The sequence below is a fragment of the Hylaeus anthracinus genome, unplaced genomic scaffold (assembly GCF_026225885.1).
Source record: "Hylaeus anthracinus isolate JK02 unplaced genomic scaffold, UHH_iyHylAnth1.0_haploid 0, whole genome shotgun sequence".
In the NCBI taxonomy this organism is placed as follows: Eukaryota; Metazoa; Arthropoda; class Insecta; order Hymenoptera; family Colletidae; genus Hylaeus; species Hylaeus anthracinus.
This window is the reverse complement of record NW_026533254.1, coordinates 23141819-23157785: the sequence shown is the minus strand read 5'-3', so window position 1 is coordinate 23157785 and position 15967 is coordinate 23141819. Positions and strand designations below refer to the sequence as shown.

The window sequence follows — 15967 nt, the reverse complement described above, 5'->3', positions numbered from 1 at the left end:
TGTTACTAAATTGAAAGATACACGAAGCAATTGAATATAATTTTTATATCGGGTTGTCCAGAAAGTTCGTGCCAATTTTGAAGAAAAATTCAAAGGCACATTTGAAGTTTGATATATTGGACTGTCTGGAAAGTCCATGCTGATATTTAGTAGGCAGTACGGGTCTGAATATGTCGGAATGTTTGAAAACAAACAACATGTGTACATTCTTTGAAAGGTGCAAAGGTTGTGGAACAAAATGGTACATATATAATTCAATAAATATGCATCAATATTCAAATATGCCTTTGAAATTTTTTTAAAAATAGGCATGAACTTTCCGGCCAACCAAATATATTTATTGAACTATATAAATAACATTTTGTTCCACGATTTTTCCACCCTTTAAGGGATGCACCCATGTTGATTGTTTTCAACCATTCCAATATAAACAGACGTGTACCACCTACCAAAAGTCGGCACGGACTTTCCAGACAAACTAATATTCTATGTAAGTATTTATAATCGTTTGTTTATTTACACTAAGAAAGTGTTAATAACGAAACATGTTTTGAAAGTTTGACACGCGACAAAGTGGAGTTGCTAATAGTTGTAGGTTAGATGGTACAATTCTCTCTTTTATGGGGTGACTAATTTGGTATAATATCAGAGAAGAATACGGTTGTGTATTTTCAGTTTTTTCAAGAAAAATATTAAGTACTACTTGTTCGACAAAAATATTGTGGTATCGTGTTTATTAGACAATATAACAATTTGAGTTAACCTCGTGTTGCATTGGCTAATCGAAACATTAAAATTCATCGAACAAAATTTCCGTACAAAATGTTTCTGGTACGTTACCTATCAAACCTTATTTTTCTGAAAACATTATGTACGCATAAATTAATTTCTATATTCATCTCCTGATTTCTCGATTACTCCAAAATTGTGTCCCCAGTGGGTGTAAACTCTTAGTTACGCTACTGATGAAACCGTCTGCCGTGACTAATTCGTAGTCCGAAATCAAATGAAACGAAACTCGTATATTCAAATTTCATTTGACATAATTCTTCCTCCTAAGACTCGAAATAATTTAAATTTTATTTTAGAAAGCGTTCCTTTTTATACTCGCGATAGTTTCGATTATATTTGGATAGTTATTCTCTTTCGATAGTCTCGACTTTTTGAATTTGTACGGTAATGACATTAGGCGGGAAAATAGCGACGTGACAGGATAGGTTAGTTAGAAAAGAATGGAAAACGTGTCGTTTTGCGAAGTGTATTATATATTATTCTTTGGATTAATATTTTTATTCGGAAGAGTCCAAATCGAGGTTGAATTATTTATATATAATATTATTATTTCGACAATATTCGCATCGATTTTTGTCTATCGAAGTATTTCTGTGGTTTCTTTTAATTTCTTTTTGGAAAATATGCCAGTCGATACCGTTATTGACGTCTATTTTTAAATCGCGTCATCTTAAAAGTCTCAATAAGTTTTCTCAAAGTCCGCCGCTGACTCACCTGTTCTCTCTGCGCGTTTAAAACACGCTTAAAAGGCAAATGAGGTGATTAATGTGTCTACGTGTAACAGTTGGAAATAAATAAATCGTTCTCGACAATGATATGACGATATTTCCAGATAGATAAAACGCGATCGGTATCGAACGTTTAGACTTTGTCCAGAAATTGATACTTTCGCGATAATATTTATAATGAAAACCTGTTTTTGCTCTACCGTTAATAATTAATCTTTCTCGGGCTGTTTTTCGCGGTTGCACACTCCAACAGTTGTAAAATGAATTGCAAGAAAACTAATTCGCTAATTAACATGTTGAGCCGCATTATTAAGTCTGTATTAACATTGATCCTGTAGCTTATGCAAAACAAATAGCAAATTTAAATAGCAAGTTTTATGCAAAACGGATAGCAAATTTATCCTGGTACATTGTATGATTTATATATTTATTGTATACGTTATTTGCACGTTCAGAATATTTGAATTGCATTAAGGGGGTATTCTGAATTAGGAGGACTTAATAAAGCGGTTTATCGTGGATTTTTTTTGGATGGAAAAAAATAATTAATTCTATCGAAATTTTTATCCTATTTTCATATATATTTGAGTAGTCTGTACAAATTGTTTCAACAAGAAATATTCAAATTGAGTCGACTGTGACGCACATTTGTAGGGCACGTCACAATTAAAACCTCCTATCGGCGGGAAAGATGCAGATCGTAATTTTGGTTTGACACAAAAAAAGAAAACCAAAAGAAATTTTCATTTTCATACATTTTTCTTCTATGTGAACTAAGGAAAACCCGGAAAAATGGTGAAATGTGAAATTACTCCAAGTTTGAAAAAAAGAACGAGTTCTTTGAATGGAAAAATCACTTCAACTTGATAAAAAAGTTGATTAAAATTTTTTTGTATGAATTTTTTTAGTTCACATAGAAACAAAATGTATAAAAATGCAAATTTCTTTTGTTTTTTTTTTGTGTCAAACCAAAATTACTACCTGCATCTTTCCGGCCGATAGAAGGTTTTAATTACGAGGTGCTCTACAAATGTGCGTCACACTTAATTTGAATATTTCTTGGTGAAAAAATTTGTACAGACTACTCAAACATGTATGAAAACAGGATAAAAAGTTCGATAGAATTAATTATTCGTTTTCCATCCTAAAAAAAATTCACGAAAAGCCGCTTTTTTAGACCTCCTAATTCAGGATACCCCCTTAAAACTGTATTGTATCCCCATGTTCATCATAATAAGTCGAACAAGAACACCACTAGCAGAGTGCTCGATGATGGTCCATTGTGAAAAGTGATCGACTGATGATCCAATGGATCCCCAAGTTCTAATCCCCTGTGCCTTACTTTTCAAAAGACTTCCTAAATATCACTTCTCTTCATTTATAAAATATTTCCGAGCCCCCGCATCCTGAAAAAAGTGCCAATTAAAGGTTCGATGACGTAATTAGCACATTCCTAATTTCCTACCCAGCATTCCAATGACACGCATTGGAAAAATTCCCGGGACAAATTGCCTCGCTATCGCGATCCGTCATATCCCGGATCGGCGGAGGCTAGTTTCACGAGGCTTTCGAAAGCGCGCCAACGGTCGCCGCGATTATCGGCAAAGTGCATCTGCGCTAAGTGTATCTAAGTACATCGAACTATCCCGCTAAGTATCTCGGGATACTCGTTTCGCGTTTCCATCGGTTGGCACTCGGGTCGAGGAAAATCACGGCGTGTTCCCGCCCCTCTTTGTCTTTGTCCGTTAATCTTGATCGTCTTCGCGCTTCGCGACGACTTCGTAGTAACTTTGCATTGGCAATTCAATCATCGGGGCGTGCTATCGTCGACCGATCGACTCGCAACCTGGCGCGTGCAATCGGACACGTATATCTGAGAAACTATACGCGCGCCTAATCGACGCTGATAACGTCACGACCGGCGGATTTATCTGTATTAGTTCTCGGATAATTTCTGCTTCTATTTACCTTCTCGTTGTCTATCCTCTACGTACCATTAACTCGTGGCCTTTCACAATGTAACAATTATGGTTACATCGCACGCAAATTTTTCATTAAAACGCGCGGTTAATATACCGGTGTATTCGAATAATTTCTTCTGAATTATCATATTCGAATAGAGCGAGATTTTTCTTAAATAGAAATCGCTGGCTACTCCGCTTTCGAGTAACCCTGGCGGCCATATTGGTTCTCGAAAGCGGAGTTGGCGCGGGAACTCCCGCGCGATTTATCCGTAATTCAAACTGCGAGGATAGCGATGAAACTGTAAATGCGATGCCTGGAGTCGAGAAAATGTAGAGAGTCCGCGAGGTCTATGCAAATGAATAATTTAACCTATTTTTGCCCGCGATCTGATAAACGCGATTTCGAAATTAAAGGATTTAATTCGAAGCGAACAATAATATAATCGTCGAGCGGGTTCGCGTTGGATTACGGGCACAATAGAGAAAGCGGAAGAGATTAATGGAAACGGAGAGTGAAAATTATAATAAATTGCGATAATAAGAAGAAAGGAGGCGCCAGATGGGTAGATAGTCACGGAGATGAATAGAGAGAAAGAGAGATGGAGAGAGGAGAACATTTGCATATTATGTCTTGATACGCGGGTTCCGGGAATGCAAATGAGGCGGTTAAGAAAACTAGTAGGCAAGTAGCTTAGACAATACCGGCGAAACTATTTGTGCGGGGTAAGGAGAGTCACGGTACGAAAATAACCTCGCGAATTTAAAAGTCGAGGAAAATTTCGTGGCGCAATAACAGAGACGGTATTCCTTGCTATGAACTAGGAATTCAGGCTTAAACATTCACGATCATATATCGAGGTAAACAAAATGTAAACAATGTGCAAGATTATAAAAAAGATTGAAAGTAAAGTTCATGTTATAATATTTGCAGAATAAAATAAATTCCTATTTAGGTTCAATTTTTGTAGGCACTAATGATTGCCAATAACAATATCGATAACTGTTAGCAACACCATCAACTTTAAATATAAAAGTAAATGGCATACAAGTTGTCTTGTAGTTTATTTAGAAATATAAAATTATTTAGTACCACGTGAAATATTTTTGTATTCAATTTAAGGGGTCTTTAAGGGGTAAAACCACTCTAGAGGCAGAAAAAAAGACCTAAATTTGACAATTTATTTTGGGAGTTTTGGGACAAATGGAATAGAATTTCTTTTCAGAGGGTTTATTAAACACATATCGAAGAATGAAAAACAATTTTTTTATTGTCATTTTCATACAAAATGGCGGCGACAGAGGCCGTCGTTGAAAACAGCTTTTTTGAGAACATCGCCACGGGAGGACGGATTTCTTGGCATCTATGAGTCATGGAACAATAACTAAAGAAAATGTATGATCTATATACAATTGACTTTGGAAGTACGTAGGATTTTTCTTCTTAATCAAATTTTGTGGAAGTGGCGCACTTTGTAAGCTATGAATCGACTTTTTGCACTAAAAGTGAACATTAAATTGTTTATAAAAAAAAAAAAAAAACTTACATTCAATCAAAAAACGGCTGCGTACTTCCAAAGAGAATATTGTTGTGAAGCTACTGTAAAAATTTCAAATCGATCCATGCAATAGTCACTGAGAAATCCGTCCTCCCAATTTGAAAAAAGTGGTTTCGAGAAAAACGCGTTTAAAGTTTTATAAACACTTTAATCGATAATTGAACCTATTAACATTTGTTTTTCGCTATAGATCAAATGACGTATTATTCTTATGACCCTAAAGTATCGTTTAAGCAAAAAAAAAAGAGATCGATTTTTTGAAAATCCTAGAGCGGTTTTACCCCTTAAGACCAGTCACTTGATCGATCACGAAATAAGTACAAATGAAGTTAATCTTAATGGCGCCTGACGTCACGCCATTTAATTCGTTAACCACTAAAAATAAAAATTAACTTCGATTCTCCTTTGGAATTAAATCAAGCTCCGGTAAAAATTGTCGAGCCATTATTTAGAAGGTTCCCCTTCCCTCGCAGCGTCGCGTCGGTCCTGAAGTGGTGGGGGGATAGGCTCAGTGACCTTCGACGGCCATTTGATTTGGTCGCGACTGTAGCGTGGCGCGCTCTGGTTGAAAGTGAATGGAGAACCAGCTCATTCACAAGATTTTCTTCTCGTGGAGCGCGGGCACGGTCAGTTTCGCTGGCGCGCGCGTACCGTCGCGGCGCTGCGTCCCTCGTTTGATACACGCGCACCTGGACGCACGCGCGGCTGCTGCATAACTGCGACAAATCGGCACGAGACCGCCCCGCCGCACTCACGCGTGCACACCACACGCGAACGCACTTCGCGCCCGGCCACTTTGGAAATTCCGCGCGCGCTCGAGCTGTCTGGACCCCCGAGCTCGATTATTTTCGGCGCGACGGCGCCCGTCACACTCCTCCTGTTATTTGTCATGGCAGGAATTCTTTTTCCCTACTTGTTCCCTTTCGTCGACTCGAACACCCGGATTCAAATTTTTACTTCGGATCCGGAGACTTACATTTTCTGAAAAATGTTCATTTTTCAAGGGGATCTTGTTTTTTTTTTCGAATAGATGGAAGATTTTTTGGTTATAAGTTTTAGGGTATTCGAAAGGGTTTAAGGTGTTGTCATTTCTGTATTTAAAAATATTTAAAGTTAACAAAGTTACAAGTTATCAAGCATTTTTGAAAGAATCATTGAAGATATTTTTGAATACAAAAATTGCGACGCATGCGCCAAGAAACGTTCTTTCGACTAGCCTTAAACTTAGTATCGGGAAGTTTTTCGTTTCTTCAAAAAAAAATTCTGAAATATGCACCACCCTTAAGGCACGTCAAAAATCTCCAGAAGTGTCCAAAATGAAATTTTTCACCATAAACCGTGATGGAAACATATTTTTTAAATCGCATTCAAATCTAGTCTCCAAACTAGAATTTTTCATAACTTTGCTCTTGTATTTTTCTTCATTAATTTTATCGTTTTGCTTCACTTTAATTCCTCTCTTTACATCGGTAATGTCTGTCGAATGTCTCAATGCATCGACGTATGCCCCGGCGATATTTACGTAAAAAAAATCGTCGATTACGGCTCGTGAATGATCGTGTTACGAAAACGATCGCAACCGGATTGCCGATATGTATATTTTCTGCGCAGTCACTTTTACTTCATTCAGTTCTCTCAATGTTTATCACCGTGAATAATTTATGGGAGAAAAGTTTCTGGTGGCCCACTCGCCGTAAAAAATCATGTTTACGCATATTAACGACGCGCGATTGCCATACGCAATAACGTCTAAATTCGTATTTGTTTACGGCTCGTGTTCAATCAATCATCCAGTTTTGCTGCGCGCGCTTATCGTGTATTTGAATATTTTAACATTTTGCGGCGATTTTTCATCGCGATTTAGAGCTGTCGAACGCCTTTCTATTCCTCTTGGAATACAACATTTATCTATGATCGATATTTCTGAATCGAGCTACTCGGTAATGTTTGTCGAATGTAAACGAGACGGGTTCAATTTTGCCCGGGAGAAAGAGATACAAAAGTGCATGGGTTATTGATAAAATCCCCTGCTCGGATTCGTGATAAAATATCTTTGTTCCTGTCTCTCTTCAAAATTTCAGTGTGATTCTCCAGGTCCGAATAGAAATTCTCCACCCCTGACTCGCTTATTGATAATGCCAGTCCTACATACACAGATGTATACCAACAGTAACAGCAAGAATACCAGTCCGTTCCTCAAACTCTTCTCTCCAAAATGTATATCTTGAAAATCTCAATTGACTTCATAGATCTCCCCAGAAAAAAATAAAACTCGGACACCCGCGCATAATAAATTTCTCACGCAAATGCATATCAACAGCAACAACAAAAATACCAATCCGTTCGTCGAACCCTTCTGTCCAAAACGTATATCTTGAAAATCCAAATTGACCTCGTAGATCTTCCCAGAAAAAAGCTAAATCTCAACCAGCGTGTATAAGAAAGTTTTAAAGCAGCAACGCCCAAACGTTCGCCCAACGAGAACGAGACAAACGAGATCACCGTCTGAAATCGGATACTTAATCGAATTAAAGTCCATTTCCAGACGTTGTTCGTGGGTTTGTACCTCTAACAGAGCCGTTAAGATCGAAATTACGATTCGTAATATCCAGTTGGCCGGTTGTCGTACCCCGGCCCCGGTTGTCTGAAATTTACGCGGTTCTTTCGATGAAAATAGACTCGCGCGAGTCGGCTCGGCTCGATCGATAAGGATCTGCCTGGCGGTCGTTAAGAATAAGAACGGCTTTGCATAATCCGATTCACGGGGTAGCCGTCGTGCCGCGCGATTGTGCCTGGAATTCGCGTTTCGCTATTTGGAGCACCTACACGCACGCGCGCATGCGCGAAAGTGCAATTCCACGCAGGTGCTTCGAAACGTAATCGTATGGGGAAGCTACGTGACGAATTACGCGAAAGGATAATGCAGTTCCTGGGATTTATAAGAATTCGATCACTGGAAAATTTTAATCAAGGAGCGAAAGGACGCTATACTATTTAAAAAAAAAAAATAGAATATGTAGAAATATAGAATCGACAATAGAAATTAATGGCTGGAGATGCTAGAGTTTTTTGTATTTGTTCTTTGTATTTTGCAACTGATTTTATATTAGCAGACTTGTCAGAGGTTGCAGAATGTTTATGTATTGCTTTCATGTATGTAGATATCCAAAGCATTCGATACGAATATCAAACAGGGCCTGTTTTTTTATATATAATGTTAATTCATGTTTCAGTTCTAATATCTATCCAAGTCGATAGTTAATCGATCCTTCTCAAACGACTCTCGAATCTCGGCCCTCTGCCGGTGGCGTCTCTATTCAGTCAAAGATGGCGTCGTAGAATGTCGCCAAAACAGTGCCACCTGTCTACCAAACTCTTCCCCAACACCTAAACCAAGCCCAAACGAATGCATTTCGCAACCATGCTTAAAACCCAACCTCCCTATCGGCAGAAATAATTCTGCTCGGTCCCCAACGGTACACCGACTCGGTTTCCCCGCAACGTTATCAGCGAACCGAAAGAAACTCGCAAATGAAGTCCGGTACACGAAAGAAGTCGGATAAGGGGGCACTTAGTCGGGGCCAATCAATTTCCTCGGGAACATGGTTCGCCTATCGAGCTGTGGTACGATGATAAACGAGGACAGAAATGTTGCGGACGTTATCACCCAGCCTCCCGATACGGACCGCTGATAACGTGGCATTATAATGCAGGTAGAGACCCTCTAGTCAGACTCACGAAATAACGTCAAGGTTAGGTTCCGCCATTTTTCAGCTAATTCGAAATTCAATTTTGAAAGTTAGAATGTTGCAATGTTTGAAGTCATTTATTTAGAAAAATTTTCATTTTCTAAATATTTTCTCCACGTCGATCTGTATTCACGATTCAATATGTAATTACAAATATTATATAAATATTGAATTCTAAAAAAAAAAAATGTTTACAAGAGAATATTTAAAAATGAATGGTTAATTCTGTACTGCTCTCACAGTTCGCCCTCTCAACATTTCCAGCGCCGTCTGAAACAGCAGACACTTTCGATGCACGGACTTTGTCCTCCTTATTCTCTACCCTCAACAGAACGCGCACACCCATGGTCACGCGGCGTGCATTTGCATTTCGCGGGCGCATGCCTGCGTCGTACGTCGAAACAGGTTCATTTTCTTCGTTCGTCTGTCCCGTGGAATGAATGAAATCGTTAAGCGTTGCGACACCGAGGGTTGGAAACTTTATTGGGCCCCGTATGTCCGTGCTCGAGCGTAATTATATGCATGCTCTCCTCTAAGCCCCTTCTCTTGCTGCGCTCGAGCCTGGTTTGCATAGGTTGGAGGCGAGTTTTGCAGATAAGCCGCACGAAGTATCGAATTTCTTGGGAAATAGCCAGTACTCGATTCTCTGGGATAAATACAACGTATTATGGCGAATTCAGGGAGAGGAGGGGAGGATGGAGGGGAGGATGGAGGGATTTAATGCGACACTGGGGAGGGGGTTAAGTCGCGGGTCGAAACGAGTATTCCAAGTAGGGAAATTCTAACCTAAAACGAATTTTTTCAAAATCGAACTTGGGTCGAAGAGAAGTAATTGCGTGTTAAGTTAGGTGGGGGTCGTTAACTCAATCTGAAGCAGAACGTATATGTTTTTGTGTAATAATCTTTGAGGTTAGGTTTCGTCTTCTACTTATACGAAGCATTTAGTGTACAGAAAAATATGTGTCGTTAATTTAACCTAAAACAGAACGTACCACATGTGCTTGTACAATATATAGAATGTGTACTATTTGAGGTTAGGTTTTGTCTATTACTTATACGAAGCATTTAGTGTACAGAAAAATATGTGTCGTTAATTTAACCTAAAACAGAACATACCACATGTGCTTGTACAATATATAGAATGTGTACTATTTGAGGTTAGGTTTTGTCTATTACTTATACGAAGCATTTAGTGTACAGGAAAATATGTGTCGTTAATTTAACTTCAAACAGAATATACTACATGTTTTTGTACAATACAATATATAGAATGTATACTATTTGAGGTTAGGTTTTGTCTGTTTAAAAGATACGGGTGTTCGAGTATCTTCCACGGGATTCTGACACGTAGCTGCATCCCTCCAACTTTCTTCCTCACTGTCCGTTTCTATTCCCATCTACCACTCGTCGTACACACGCTTCAGCTGCTCTTTCGCTCTCTTTGCGTGCACATCGCAATATACCGTTACAACGAGCGAAGCGTGCCTTTAAAGTACGCTCACGTAGGTAAACTTACGTACTGGCTTTCATAAGAAGTCCCCACGGGCGACTCACCTTTTGATATTCCGTCCCTTTCGCGGTGTTCAATGGAATAATAAAAACCCTCGGGCCTAACCGAACCCCTTTCGCCTCCTAACGACGGGGTTAGGTCGAGCTCGCACGATCATCACGAAAAATCACGCGAGGAAAGCTTTCGACGTAGGAATTTAAATTTACGTTTAAGTTTTGGCGGGAGAATTCAGACTTTCTAAATTAAAATTTTAAATGCAATCTTTTTCTATGGAAATGTTACACTTCTGTCTGGGATATTAAATAAATTTATAAACATTCTTCACAATATCGAGTGCAATTAACGAAGTAAATAATTAAAATATTGAAAATGTATAGGTTGTATATTACACAGGAACTACACTGTAAATGTTCTAGATAAAAGTTATGTTTATTATAGATATCTTTGTCGACAGAACTAATTTAATACAAATTAAATCGAGGTTAGGTTTAATAACCACTTCAGGCCTCTCGCCTTTTATTTGTTCGTTCGTCGCCGATATCGCGTATTTGCACTTCCACTTCTCGTGCAAATACGAAAGTAAATAAAACTAGTGGAATTTCATTGCACCGCTTCTGTAAACGAAATTAATTTAAAACGGAGCCCCCCCCCCTCCCGATAATAATTCCTGCAATTTAAAGAGCTCACGCTCTGCACGGTTATGTTAAATAGAAGCAAGAGTATCGAGCACTGCCCCTAATATCAGTTTACAGATTTAATAAGAGCATAAATTACGATAGTTGTTAGTAAACCGATAACTTGTCGGGTGTAAATACGTAAAACGAATCCGTCGGACGTATAACGCCTGTTTCATGCGCTGGCAACGAGGCGCGCCGGGCAATTAATGGTCATTTGCTGTTTTACAGCCCATTAAATGTCAGCTAAACTTTTTTCACTCGTCACGGATCCCTCAACGAGCTGTATCATATTTCGCGTAATTAGTTCCGACTCCGTGTAAGCGTAATTTCTAATTTGCCACATTGTAGCCTTTATTAACAGATTTCCGAGTTGCCCTCGAAACGGCCGAGTTTCCATTATCCTCCATTGCCTTCGGTTTTCTCTTCGGCCAGACTTTCGTTGGATTAGAAAATTACAATACACGGAATATTAAGCGACACTCGTTCACGATTTTAGTATAGAAAGTGGTTTGAATAAAGAAACGGTATCGTTGAAGAGGTCAGGTTGGAAGTGGCGGGAGCTTTGAATTCCAAGATGGATGGTGGGGCAGGAATAAGTAACAACAAGGAGTATCGAATCGAGAACTTCGCGGTTTACATGTTAAACGAGGCCATTGGAGGAAGACGCGCGATGAAGGAACGGCGAAAGGATAAAGAAAAAGGAAAAAGTGGAAATTGAGTTATCCGTAGGAGCGGAATTCCCCGCGGCTTTTCTATTACGCGCATGCATAATTCAATCGTGAGAATTGAAAATTAGAAGCGAGGAGCGGATTACGCGCAGCTTGATACGTTTTCCCGCGTCCCACGTTGTATACAGGGTGAGATATTCGTGTCAGGTCACCGTAAACAATTCACTCTTTCGCTAGTAACAAACCAAGATGCTTCAAAGAAATTTAATCGACCGTTGATTACAGACAATAAATTCTTCAGAGAATTCTACTTGTATTTCCATCGAAGATATTGAACCGTTCCTTTTTTCGTGACCCACCCTGTACGTACGCATGCCTAGCTCGATACTTGCGCGTACGTGTCGCCTTCTTCAACTTCACTCGACTTCATCGCGGTCACGTTCCTTTTACATCGACTGAAAAAGAACGACAGGTGTATAATAAAAGTCTCCGCGCGAAAATTCACGAACGAACGCGTGAGAAGGAGGGTTACGTTAGCGCCCCGAGCGGAGTCGTTTTTGGCGCGCTTTTGTAACGAGTGGGGCGGCCATTGTTCCTCCCTCGAGACTCGAGGCTCGCGAAGCAGGTAATGAGGGTAATTGGGAATGAACGAATGAATGAACACGACTCCATAAATACGATGAATCGACAGTCCCGGATCGCCAGAGATTAATTAACATTGCGATCGTTATTGAGTTCGTTGCATCAGTGTAGAATTTTTTTATTGTTGTATAGAGGGTGCACCAGAGGAAATATTACACAGTCAGTCCCATAAGTATCTTTTATGTGAGTTTATCTAGATTAAATTGTAGGTTTGATGTTTTCGAATGAATATTTCGTTATAAATATAATTATTATTACACAAAAGGTGGCTCCAAATAAATATTACACAGTCAGTCCCATAAGTATCTTTTATGTGAGTTTATCTAAATTAAATAATAAGTTCAATATTTCCAAATGGCTATTTCATTATAAATACATAAATTTAGACAAATTTCTTAAATAGAGATAGAGTGATTGTATAATAGAACAACAGGACGCTCTACATAACCATGCAAATTTTTAGCAACTACATCCTCCATCACTGTAATCAGGTTTTCACCCGATCCTCGTAACATAACCTCTTATCTACGATATAACCTCGCTCAGTTCGATGCCATTACTCTCCCCCTCCCGAGCTTTTCTAAAACCTAAATTTACCCTCGTATCTAACCGCGTGCCGACATCAAAGCATCATGGATCAGCAACGTCGTCGAAAAAGGCTCGTTTGCACGAAATTTCGCGCCGTAAATTCGAGTCTCTTTAAATTAACTCGATCCCCATTACCGTCTCGTGCGCGACGCGCGTGGCTAAAGTCGCTGATTTAGTGACTCCCTCGTTTGGTTTCGTGGCTCGCGATAACGGCTGTATCGACTGCCAAGCTAACAGTAAATTAGAGGCCGGCCTAGCCAGCCCGAAGCACCGCCGCCACGGCCTCGTCGTTTTCCGTCGCGAGAAAGCGAGAAAACCGCGTCGCGTGTTGCTCCTTGGGAAATTATGAACTCCTAGATCGCGGATGAATGATTGATTAACGGTGACGTTGGAGAACCGCGAGCACGGAGAGTTTCGTTTACAATAAAAACCCGAGTCACACTTCTTGAAAGAAAAGTTCAAATGCCGTGGCTTGTTCTTCGAGTTAATCGATTGCTTGGAAGCATTGCTGCTTTTTATTCGGTTTGTGCCCCAAACTTGGACTTTCTCCATATGGTTGACGGACTTGTGGTCATCGTTGAATTTCTCTTCGGATATTCGAGTCACCCAACTACTTTAACATTAGTTAACACTTTCCAAGTCTGTAGGGACAAGACGAGATCACTATAACTCTCCTATTCGAGTTCTCAACTCATCTACTTCAGAGACCTTCAGTCCCTCCGCGTGAATCCCCAGTAGCAGACGTAATCAAAACAAAGAGCCACCACCCGAACCAATTATAATCACGTACCGAGGATAGACTGCAGCAATTAAATAAATTATCGTCGATCCAGTTTCTGAATACGTCCAGCTGGACGCGCGAGACGCGAACAATCGCGTTCTTCTTTTTGAAACGAGCCAGATAAGGTTTTCCGAGCCAAAAATGTCCGCGATTTATGCAGCGAGTCGCCGAATAAAGCTCGACGCAAATATGCCGCAAATGCGAACTATCGGCATCTTAATGGGGCGAGATTGGCGACACCGTGCCCGATACTTGCTCGTTAAAATGCCGACAGTTCGCGTTAGCCGGGTGCGTCTCAAAAAATACCGGCGCGTAATTCATCGGGCGAGTTTAATCGCGTCGAATGACCGCCTTAAACGCGCCCGTTTGCGATCGCGGATAGACGCTCCTTCTATTATGCGAATTCTTGTTGATTCGATCACCCGTTACTTCGATGAAAGAACTTTGGATGTAAGGATCTCGTAAAAGTGGAACGTTCGAGTTTCGTTGATACTCATTTAATAATTTAAAGGAGTTATTTTGTTGCTTCGTAGGTGTTGCGAATCTTGAGCATGTATGGTTTAGATGGAGAATTAAATATAGGTAGATTTGAGTTGAACGAAACAATTCTTCATAGCAAAATAGAGCGATAATGTGGTATAAAATTTTCCAGTACGTCCTTCCATTTCCGAGGAAAACGATTTCAAAAGTCAATTACACCTGCGCGCGCACAGCGGTGGCGCGCACGACAGCAATGGCGTCCACTGTTGCGCGCGCATGAGAACTTATACTTCAAACCCAATTTTCTCAAAGAAGAAGCTTTCTACGAAGAAACTTTATTCCACATTTTTGACTCACTTTTGCTCAAAGAATCGAACTGTGCACTCGGAAATCCACAAACTTCCCAGTTTCTTCTTCAAACAACGTTCAGAGAAACGTAGTCGCTGGTGAATTTTTCTCCGAGACAATTTTTGCTTTCTAAGAGACACAGTGTGCCACCTAACGAGCAATAAATACACTCGCGGACGTCAAAGTGTCAACCGGGAGTATTTACGTCGCGTATTCGGTCGGTGCGATGCGAGGAAATCTTTGGAGACGCTTTATGGATCGTAAAGCTTGGCTGGGACTGGAAAAGTTCACGGTAAATCGTACTTGTTGCAAAATTCAATCGAACTGTTCGCGAACCGAGGCAGGAAGTATCGCACTGTAAAACGAAACACGCTCGTTTACATACACCTACCAGGCGCAACGCTTTCACGAGTCGCGATCGCTATCGCGGCGCAATTCCTCGGGTCGCGCGCATCGCCGTGATTTTTCAACCTCAACGAATCGATTTATTCACACGCGCGTGGAGTCCTTCGTTTAGATGTCCCTTGGGTTCTAGCAGGAGGTGCAGGACACTTCGTCGAGCCGAAGTTGATCTGAATTATTGTTCTATAGTGGTTCACCTTTGGTAGCCTCATGTTTTAGTTGTTAGGGAATTTAACCTCGTAGCTTCAGTAGAACAGAAGGATTCGGAAGATCCTTGGTCTGTGATTCACCAAATTACAGAACATGACCTACCAACTTCGCCAAACCATAAAACAGTTACATCCAAGGGTCACTCTCGATCCTTCTTCGCATCCACTTTGCCATTTAGGTTCGAAACACCTGTATCATGTGCACGCGCGGTCCAGCGACGCAGAAGCGCGCGGAGAGGACACGACGGTAAACGAGGAGTAAATCACGCGCGTTGCATGGTCGGGAAACACGAGACGGTGACATTTTACAGTCACCTTTTGTGAATCGTAATCCAGGGACGACGATGTCGACGCACGAACTTTCGACCTCGCCTTTGTGATATGCCCGTCGGCCTGCGGTTCCTTTCCTTCTCCGAAACTCCCCTCTCAGCGTTCGCGCCCTTCATCCTTGGCGGCTCGTTTGAATCAATATAGTGGGAAGGGTACGTTGCGACTATTCCCAGCATGGTAGCCTTCAGATTAGTTGGAAAATTCGTGAAATGTACTGGGGAAAGTACTGAAGATCCTTTAGGATTGTAGGGTGATTGTCCTGGCAGATTTGAGAGGAACATTGTTAAGATTTAATTTTTTAAGACTTAAGCCTGACTTAGCACGAGGCATTGAAGAAATTGGCATACTGAGGCATCTAGAGTAGCATTCCAACTTCGTCAAACCATCAGATAATTACGTCCAAGGGTCACTTTCGATCCTTCTTTATAGATACACAGTTAATCCGGACTTGACACAAGTTGGGTCAAAGATACTTATACCAAGGCACTCAGACCAGAATTAGATCATCAAACTAGAGAACATGACCAACCAACTTCGTCAAAC

At 40.5% G+C, this 15967-nt stretch overlaps 1 protein-coding gene across 2 annotated transcripts in view; it reads left to right on the top strand.

Annotated features, from left to right (window-relative positions):
* The window catches only part of LOC128896579 (GAS2-like protein pickled eggs), an 81071-nt gene that overhangs the window by 527 nt on the left and 64577 nt on the right, over positions 1-15967 (top strand). The gene's annotated exons all lie outside the window — the stretch shown is intronic.